The 10,522-nt window shown below is 42.6% G+C and overlaps 1 long non-coding RNA gene across 1 annotated transcript; it reads left to right on the top strand.

Annotated features, from left to right (window-relative positions):
• The first annotated feature begins 1,450 nt into the window (after positions 1–1,450).
• LOC127616811 (uncharacterized) lies at positions 1,451–9,318 on the top strand. Its single transcript, XR_007967198.1, has 4 exons — positions 1,451–1,616; positions 3,255–3,306; positions 4,547–4,696; positions 8,772–9,318. It is a non-coding gene; the product is annotated as an uncharacterized LOC127616811 (long non-coding RNA).
• The last annotated feature ends 1,204 nt before the right edge of the window (positions 9,319–10,522 follow it).

Here is a 10,522-nt window from a genome sequence, read left to right as displayed (position 1 = left end):
ACATCGCCATGTTTTTTATTTGTCACCTGGGAACGCCGCTCCGAGGCCGGGTCACGGACCGGCTCAGCGGGGCAGCCCCCGAATAACCCTGCACTGCCGACGAGGCTGACCCTCAACAAGGCCGCCATTCAAAGCCCCCGGCTCACCCCGTTTGTCAGGAATGTCTCTTGCACTGGCAGGGGGGCTTTAGCGGAAGTCAGATGTGCTTTAAAGCGAACAAACGGATGAGGCGTGCGCGGACACTGTTGCCTTTCAAAGGACGGTCAAAGACCTCTTTTGACACTCACTCTGTCAGCTTTATCACTTCAACGCGAAAGATCCTCATCAGCTGTCATCCGACGTCATCGAGGCACTACAAAGGAGTATCACTCTCAAGACAAACAAAAGTCAAAAGTTAGGTCCAAAAGAAGTACAGTAATCCCTCGCTTATCACGGTTAATGGGGACCAAAACCACCCGCGATAAACGAAAATCCGCGAAATAGCGAAGGATCACTGTATTGATTTTGTAAACAGAGGATGGATGTCGTGAGCTCTGGTGTGTGTTGATCCCCTGAAAATGCATTTGTTCCTTAAAAAAAAAAAAGAAATCAGACTGAATTCTCATAATGTGCTACTAAAAATGTTGGAAAAAATCTGACTTCTTGCATGGTTACGTTTATACACATGATGCATACATACATACATTTTTTCTGATATTTAAAAAAAAAATTCTCGGCACTTAGTATGTCAAATTGTGAATTTTCAATTTTTGGAAAAGAACACTTTTTGTAACACATTGTGTACGACATTTTCTTGATGTCATAAAAATTATTTTTGTATTTTTATGATCTTTGTAAGAAATGAAAAAATAAAAAAAGACGACAGTACATATGATTAGGACTTTATCTTTCCTAGGCCTGTCGGACACAGTGCATCATGTCCAACCCGAGTGGAACGAAAAGTGGGTGAAAGCCAAGTAGGGTGTGCATATGGATTATTGAAAAATAAAAAACACAACTTCTTCTATGGTTAGCCTACTTTAATCTTCATTAAAATGGAATGTGTTTCTTGTCATTTCCATTTTTTTTGTCTTGTCAGTGTTGACCATGTTCCTATGTTCCTTAACAAATTCATCCAATTACAGTATCAGCAATTTTAGGCTAACTCCATTTTCCAGTAGGAAACATTGAGTTTCCTTTTTCATGAGGTCGCTAATCGATATTTTGAAACAGCCCTTAAATTGAATCGACGTGCCTAAGCAACAACTGCTCAGCAGCATGAAATGCCATCCGCATTTGTTTCATCGCACTCAAATCTGCCTCTTCATTGTTAGTACATTGCTAATATGATGCGCTGACAAACATGTTGGTCCAAATTGTATTTATTTTTTTTATTTGCCATTTGCAAAAGTAATAATGACACTTCACCCAATGGGATTATTGAACCTGGGGTCGAGGGTTAAAAACAAGATGGCGTCTTCAGTCATGTTGACGTGTCGACAATGAGACAATCACCAAGCTTGCCTCGTGCCTTATTTCAAGCTTGAAAGCTCAATATCGTATCACTAATCTCAACTCATCAACCTATCCATCATCCATAACCTGATTCCTGACCTCCTCGCATGAACAAACAAATGGTGAGTGAATGCATTAAAGCCTTGGTACAAACACCTGTTGTGCTAGAGAAAAAAAAATGAGGACAGATTTTCAATCAGCACAGATCACAACACAGCACAAAAAAAAATCATAATAATTCAAATCTGTAAACGTTTACTTGCATCCCTGATTAAAAAAATGTAGTATCATCCAACCATTGTTTTGCTATTGCACTCGTCTTAATTAGCATCACAAGTGAGGCTTCATCTATTCAAGTACAGTTTTCGTCGCCATCCTTTGGTCTGTGTTGTAGCTTTACATTATGAATGTGTTGCAGTATTTATAATAATCAATACAACAATTGCCTAATATTTTTGTTGCATTCCAGCCCGTGTTGTGTATGCATGCGATTGCAATGTTTACAGCTGTTGTAAAGGAGATTTTTATATTATTTCTGAAGAATGGTTTATTTTCTATTTTCTTTTATGTTTTTTTCGGGTGAATATTTTCGAAATATAAATACACTTCACCTCACCTTCCTATTCCGGTCTTTTAGTTTGTCAAAATGGTTTCATATGGCAGCCCGTCTAGGCAGTACACGATGATAATAATAATAAGGCCGTAAACAACAGCCTTTTCTGCGGTTATCTGCTGAGTTGTAAAAGATAATGTGATTCATAAATGTGATGTTACACTAAAAGCTATTCAGGGATGGATGTTCTACCAATATTTGTGGAAAACTATTCAGTTAAAATTGTCATTATTTGAGTGTTATGGCAACCCGTTTTGGCACCTGACTGAAATAATTGGAAACTCATTAGATGAAAGTCTATTGATTTGAATAGTGAAAATGATGAGGAAAAAAAAATTCAGCTCGTTTTACTTATAAATTGAATTTTCATGTGTGCTGTTTTGTTGGCACGCCTTCATTTTTTGGAACGGCAAGAGGACATTTTCACCTGCTTTGCACTTGCGAGCCAAGGCACACCAAGTATTCCCATGTATTATTTGTGTGGGCTGGTGGCAGTCGTCACCACTTTCAGGAAGACAAAATATGTGATGTGGTGTTTGTTTTGCTTACATAATCAACAGTCAGATGTCACGTATGTCAGAAATGCGGCGTGGATGTGTGCCAGCCTGCGGTCGGGGCTTCGAGTGCGTGTCGCCGGGTAGAACAAGTTCAATCAGGCCGACGGAGGATAGACCTCCTGTGTTTGGGGAGTCAGCGAAGGAAGCCAGCCAGCTTGAGTTTTGGAGTACCGCAGAGTTTGCTGCCTGGCTGGAGGTGGAAGGGTTGGGGTTGAGGGGGCTGGCAGGAGGTGGAGGGGCCTCTGGCGGCGGTAACGTGGAGACTGTAAGTCATTGTAGCCCGACTCAACTGGCTTGGGTGGCAAAGATCATGAAGTCCTGGACATTCATCAACCTGCCGAGGAGGGCCGACTGACTGGAGCCGGGGGCTGCACCAACCCCCCCCGTCACCGCCGGCCCCCCTCCCTCTGCCTCAGGCCGAGTCAATGGGACCCAGTTCAACTGTGCCCGGACCGCCAGACCCGGGTCAGTGCAAATAATCAGGCCTCTGACGCCTTGCCTCGTTACTGGGTGAGGCTGGGGCGGCCCGGGGGTTGAATGCGGGGATCCCAAAGGAAACTGGGGGTCATGCACTGCTTCTGTCTTTGCAGGAGGTAAAGGTCACGATGAAGCAGAGGAGGACAACAACAGTGTGTTCACCAAGTTATTATTTTCTCTCTTGAAAGGGCACATCATTTGGAAAATGGGCTTTTCATTGGCTTGTATATAAGTAGGTGGGGTCTCTGGAGTGACTGGCCACAACCAAGTATTTTTATCGTAGATTTTTCATCTAATAACATTTAATTGTAATTAACATCAAATTAACATAATAGCAACCCCCACACCACGTTTCTGCACCTTTCATTTGGAAGCTAGGATCAAATCCAGCGCCACTACCATGTGTTACCCCGACAATATTGTCTGAAAAACTGATGCAGAAAAATCCACATTCCCAACTGTCATGTCATAGCCAGAAGGTAAGCAGAGCTGCAATGACTTTGGTTGGACGCACAGGTTAATTTTTGATAAGCGGCACTTTGATTGTTAAGAGAAGTTGTCAACGCAATTTGTTTTGGGAGTATTCGCTTTTTGTGATGCCATATACACACAGTACGGTTTATGAAGTGCTCCCTTCACAAGTGAAAATCGAAAGCTTGACTCACCATTGGCCAACAACACATGTTCGTGCAGTAATCTTCGCTCTGCATGACTGAACAGATTGACATTTTTTCTGTTTTTACATTTCAGTATGTGGTTCGGTGAACTTTATTTATTTATTTATTTTTTACACTTGCATGCCATTTAAAATTGATCAAAAGCACGACACTGACAAGCCTCTCTCTCCAATCTGTCATCAAAGGCTGAGTTGTTTTATTTTGCATTGGTTTATAATGGTTCTGTTGTAGTGTGATTTGTCATTTTTACATTTGTGTGACATGACCAGGGCAAAGTTGCTTTTATGTAGTTGAAAAAAAACACACAAACATTCCACAAAGCGGAACGATTTAGTCCATATTACTACAGTAAACAATTGGGGGGGGGGGGGGGGGTGTTACATTGTCACAAAGACTGAATGGCATTTAACTACCAGAACAGATCCAGACCCTTTTCGAGCACCCTTTGTTTGGATGTTACCCAAGTGGATGTGCTGAAGTAAAAAGCCTTGCAGTAACTTCCTCCCTCATAATGCTTCTATCACTTCAAAATCCCAGCCATTAAAAGCGACTCCGGCTGAGTCATATGACCTGAAAATAAATGACTTAGCTTTTTCATTGAAGGCAAAAATGGTATAGAAAATAAACGAAACCAGATGTTAACACATTTTAATGTTCTGGTCATTCCATGGTAGCTTTTCTCTCTCTCTCTCTCTTTCTCTCTCTCTCTCTCTGCTTGCGCTGCCCAGCAATTGTTGATTCAGCACATCTATTCCTGTGAGCTGTCAATCAAAGCGACAAGAAGCTTGCCCAGAGGCTACATCCAGCAGTGATTTTGGCTCAGCGTCAGAGCGCTATGCTGCCATGTTCAGCAAAGCTTCCAGTATTGGAAGGTTGAGGTAACATACATCTCTTTCTTGTTTTCATGCTGGCATCACAACATAAAAGTCGCATCATATTGCAATCACAATTGACACAAATTAAGAAAGAAAAAAGTGTTCAAATATAATTAACTAAATGCATGCATTTAAGATTAAGTAATAAATCAAATGTGAATAGGTCAAAACAAATAACATACAAAAAATTTAATTATGCATCCACTTGGTTTGAATAAATACATATTAATGTACATAAATGTTTTTTTAAATCAACAATGTAAACAACTAGGGTGGCCCGGTATGCAGTGGTTAGCACGTCGGCTTCACAGTGCAGAGGTACCGGGTTCGATTCCAGCTCCGGCCTCCCTGTGTGGGGTTTGCATGTTCTCCCCGGGCCTGCGTGGGTTTTCTCCGGGTGCTCCGGTTTCCTCCCACATTCCAAAATCATGCGTGGCAGGCTGATTGAACTCTCTAAATTGTCCCTAGGTGTGAGTGTGAGCGCGGATGGTTGTTCGTCTCTGTGTGCCCTGTGATTGGCTGGCAACCAATTCAGGGTGTCCCCCGTCTACTGCCCGGAGACAGCTGGGATAGGCTCCAGCACCCCCCGCGACCCTCGTATGGATCAAGCGGTACGGAAAATGAATGAATGAATGAATGAATGTAAACAACTAAATAAGAGATGAAATAATAAACAGCAACACATGACTGTAAAAATGTACTCAAGCAATTAAAAATGAATATGATCTAATTAACATATTTGAATGGATTGGGACCCCCTAAAAATGTTTATTTGATGGTAAATCCCTCATGTCATGTCTCATGCTAATTTTTGCTAGCTGGTCAACAGGGTTTTCTATTGAGGATGACCAATAAGCTGCCGATGTCCCCCGTGCTGGGTGTCATTAAACGGATTAAAGCATGCTCAGGAAAGGCAAATGGACATACTGTACTTCACATGCGTACAACAAGCAACAAAGCGGGGATTTTCAGGGTGTACGCATTTTTTCTTCAATTATCGTGTTCTTATGATAAAGCTAAACTTGAAATCACAATTTTGATTATTGCCCCAGCCCTAATAAGTATGTACCTATTACACTGCCCCATGGCAGCCAAGGTGCTCAAACAAAAAGGCGCAACACAGTGTCCGTTGAATTAAAGGAAAACTCTGTTATTACCTTATATTCCAATACAGTACATTATCTTATTCATCAGGCTATTTTTTGTATTTAAAAACATGTTACAATAAAATATTTCAATCTGCTTTGTGGGTGCTGGAATTAATAAATCGCAATATATACTGTATATATGTATATACACACACACTGTAGTAATAGGTTTGTGTGTACTGCGATACACCTATTGAGCACCTCCGATGTAAATACAGTCTCACCCTCTCCACTAGTCAGTTATTCCATGTTATTCCAAGCTTTCTCAAGCTCGCAACTCTCCAGTGTCACAGAAACACGAGTGACCTTGAATATCTAATGGGAGGAAACGCTTCGAAGGACAGTGATAAAACATGAGCGTGCACATGAGGGCTTTGCTCTGCAAGTCATCATCAGCTCTCCAATGCAGCAGTCACAGCCCCCAGCCTGCAGCATCCCCGAGCTTGAAGCCTGGGAAAACATAAAGGGATGGAATGTGGTGGGGGGACGGGGGGGGGGTCACTGTCTGACCTGATGACACTCCAGAGTCTGCGTCCTCCATCTTCACGATGACTCACACCACTTGTATTTACATTACGGGTATATTATTACTAATAAGGCAGTGTTGCGTTATGTTCACGTTGTCCACCACGGTGTCGTAAAGTCTGCTGTGTTGGTTCAACAACTGCCTCATTTATGCACGTTTGAAGTGGGTGATTCCGTTTACGGCACGCCGGAGAGCTGCGCCTGTCGTATCACTTTTCTGCAAGATTCATTCCTTGTAACCTGAGCGGTATTGTTTGCCATTTGTTGGGCAGTTTCTTTGCGGATCCAGATTGAGAATTGTATTTTCTACTTTTTGAAACACCACTGAATCATTCTCAGCTGTATTATGGATTTAGCGGTGGCCCGTCTGCCCCACCGTTCTGAGGGTCAGGCCTGGACTCTTGACTCTGACCTTCCTGTGTGGAGTTTTCATGAGTTTCGCCGGGCACTGTAGCTTCCCCACACATCCGTCCAATAAACATGCACGTTGGGTTCATCGAAGACATGAATTGTCCAAAATTGTAAATGTGTTTGTTGATATGACTTTTGATTGGCTGGAGAAAAGTCTACTCCACCAGCCTAGTCAGCTAGTATAGGCTCTGGGTCACTCATGACCCCAATGAGGAAAGGTGCTGTAGAAAGTGGAATAATGACTACTACCTCAAATCCCAGAATACAAACAGTACAGTCCCATCTGGCTATTGCTAACGTTTTAACCAGGAAACAGCCAGGTCACTGGCAAGCTAACATACAAACTGATGTACTCTCGTGCACCATTTATTTTCTTTTTTAAGAATTTAGTAGAAAAATGTATTTTTATTTTTGCTGTTTGAGTCATTGTAGGACTGCCCCCTGCTTGACAATGCAAATATTAGAGTCCCCTCTGGATATTGTTGACGTCTTAACTAGGAAGTAGCCAGGTCACTAGCAAGCTAACATACAAATTGACGTACTTCTGCACTATTTTTTTTTATTTTAAACAATTTAGTAGAAAAGTATATTTTTATTTTTGCTGTTTGAGTCATTGTAGGACTGCCCCCTTCTTGACAATGCAAATATTAGAGTCCCCTCTGGATATTGTTGACGTCTTAACTAGGAAGTAGCCAGGTCACTAGCAAGCTAACATACAAATTGACGTACTTCTGCACTATTTTTTTTATTTTAAACAATTTAGTAGAAAAGTATATTTTTATTTTTGCCGTTTGAGTCATTGTAGGACTGCCCCCTGCTTCACCGTGCAAATATTAGAGTCCCATCTGGATATTGCTCTTATCTTAACCAGGAAGTAGCCAGGTTACAAGCCAACATACAAATAAGCATCTCACACTGCATTTTTTTTAGCTTTGTTTATCAATGCAGTCGAGAAAGATTGTTGTATGTTGCTGTTTGAGTCACGGTTGGACTGCGCCCCCGTCTACAAAATGCAAATCCCATCTGGCTGTTCTGAGGTAGCTTTTTTGTTGAAGTAACAACCAAAAGACATTCATGATCCTCTTATCTTTTGTTTTTGCTGTCTGAGTCACGGTGGACCAGTTCTCTGTGCCCCCAAATAAAAATTGGTATGCTCCAATTCTGTAAGCTGCTATAAAGGGAAGGAAATGGTCTGATAAACCACAAACACATCGTGCCTCCCTTTTCTCCGATTTTTTTTTCCTCCCTCACTTTATCATTTGAGTCACAATGGAATCAAAACTGGTCCTGTCGTTGTAATTCTTCCACTGTGAACAAGGAAGTGGTTTGCTAGCATTCACGTGTTAAAACACAAAAATGGCACTCTGTGCTTTTATGTTGAACAAAATTGGAAACAATCGAGCCCATTTTGGACTCGTATCTCAACCAGTAAGTAGCCTGCTTGTGAATGGATAAAAGAACACTTTTTTTCTGCACTTAAATTTAACCCCCCTCCACCCCTCGCCAATGCAGTGAGGATCAAATTATTGTCCATGTCCTACAATCATAATGCTACAGTTCCGCATTATCTTATCTGGTCATTCTCCATGACCAGAGCATGGTATGATGTGCGATGATTAGTCGGGGGTTGGGGGGGGAGGGGTTCAATGGAATTGGCTGGTAACTAGTTCAGGGTGTCCCCAGCCTACTGCCCAAAGACAGTTTGGATAGGCTGCAGCACGCCCCCAACCATCATGAGGATAAGCGGATTTGAATATGGATGGCTGGCTGGATGGAATTATCACTGACCTGAAATCAACAATGCCACACTCCTATTATACTACTCACCGAATCCACCATAAAGGAAAGACAGGTTAGGCTAGCATTTGCAAGTACGGGAAACACACAAACTGTACTGCAATCACGCCCTGAGCCCCACTGTTGTTAAATAAGCCAAACCTTGGCAGAGGTCTTTGGTGTTCCTCGCTTTTAGACTTTTTTGTGCGTCTTAACAGCCTTGGACGCCTCATTGCTCATCAGTCTCACTCCCTCAAGTATCCTCCCCTGAACCCACCCCTTCCCCCAGGGGCCTCATGGGATCTCTGCAGTACAAATTTCCGTTTAGATTCTAGTGGCTGAGGCTGACGACACCGCAGCGCTCCTACCCCACAGCTTGATGAGCCCTCCGATGGCGATTTACTGTACATGGCAGCCACTCTGGAGCCGACGCACATCTGGTGCTGAGTATGCTGACTGAAAAACAGTGTAGCGGAGCAAAGCCGATGAAAGCCGCCCCTTCCCAGCCCAAACCCATTTTCCCCTACTGCCTTCATCATATCCTCAAAGCCCTCCCTCCTCCCGCAAGCCAGATCTCGAAGCCTTTGGAAAGACTGCAAAGTGTCAACAAAAACTTGAGAGAGACATTAAAAGACATGCTGCACTTAATGATGTGATAGTACTGGGATTTTTCTCTGTGAGTGAGAGTGTGTGAATGTGTCAGAGTTGGTCGCGAGAACACACTGAATGTTCAGCCTCAAGTCCAAATACAGTTATGATTTGACTTGTACACGGATTGTTGTTGACACATTTATTTATTCTTTTTTGGGGGGTGCATTTCGTGGGGATTCCATTCTATTGCCTCCCAGGCAAGGATGGATATCACGTTTAGCAATGTGAAAACAATGCTAATTAGAGCAGATTGCACGAATGGACGGCACATTCAAAAGCAACTCTTCTTACAGATGAGCTGCGTGTAGATTTTATAATCTCCTCTTATTTTGCAACCGGCAGCTGACGTTGTCAACACCCCCTCAACCAAACCCACGGCGAAAAAGAGGAAAAGGTCTTGACAAGGCGGCCAAGTGCAGGAAAAAGACACTGTCAAATGTCAGACGTCAGCAGAAAAAGCAGAAGTCGACTACAACCGTTCTGCCGTTGCAATTCAGCCCTGGGCCTTTACAATCAAATGCCCTGTGGGTGCCTTCAGGAATGCGTTCTTGTTGGGTTATGAACAAGACTACTTCAAAATATTTCAACATTTTAAAATCTTGTCAGCTAGTGCTTTACATGGCTGCCTTGCACTTCTGAAATTTGTGCTTTGAATTTCTGCTGCGGCCTTCCTGTGTGGAGTTTGCATGTCTTCCGCTCGTTTGCACGAATTCGTTGCCGGTACTCTGACTTTCTCCCACGTTCCAAAAACATGCCCATTAAAAACACACGGAGGCTGTGGTCACTCCCACGATGACGCAAACGCCCCTTTTCTACCTGCTCCAGTAGTCAATGAAAATGTGCGCAGTTAGACTGCCATTGCCATTGTCCGTAGGTGTGAATGTGAGTTGGAACGATTGCTTGTTTGTCTAAATGTGATCTGAGCTTTGCTGGCGACCGGTCCAGGTTGTAGTCGGCCTCTTGACCATTGCCATCTTGGATCGGATCCAGCTTCCCTGCCAAAACCATTGTGGGACAATGCTTATGAGGACGAGTGTTGAAACCTCGATAAACATAGGGCGATAAGATAACATAAAAATGACAGTAAAATATCATTAGAAAGAGTCCATCGATTGACTCGTTATTAACATGATATACCGACTCAATAAACCGCGATAAGAAATTGTAAGATAAGTTTCCTTATGAAGTGTCTATAAATTGGTTCTTGCAAAAATTTTAACAAGTCATAAAGATTTAATCAACACTATAAGTCACGAGGTCGGCTCTTACATGAAGCATTTCTTAAAGGGTCACAATGTCCGGTTACTCGCTTGAAACG

Source organism: Hippocampus zosterae, chromosome 15 (genome assembly GCF_025434085.1).
Source record: "Hippocampus zosterae strain Florida chromosome 15, ASM2543408v3, whole genome shotgun sequence".
Classification (NCBI taxonomy): domain Eukaryota; kingdom Metazoa; phylum Chordata; class Actinopteri; order Syngnathiformes; family Syngnathidae; genus Hippocampus; species Hippocampus zosterae.
This window is presented reverse-complemented; position numbering and strand designations above follow the sequence as displayed.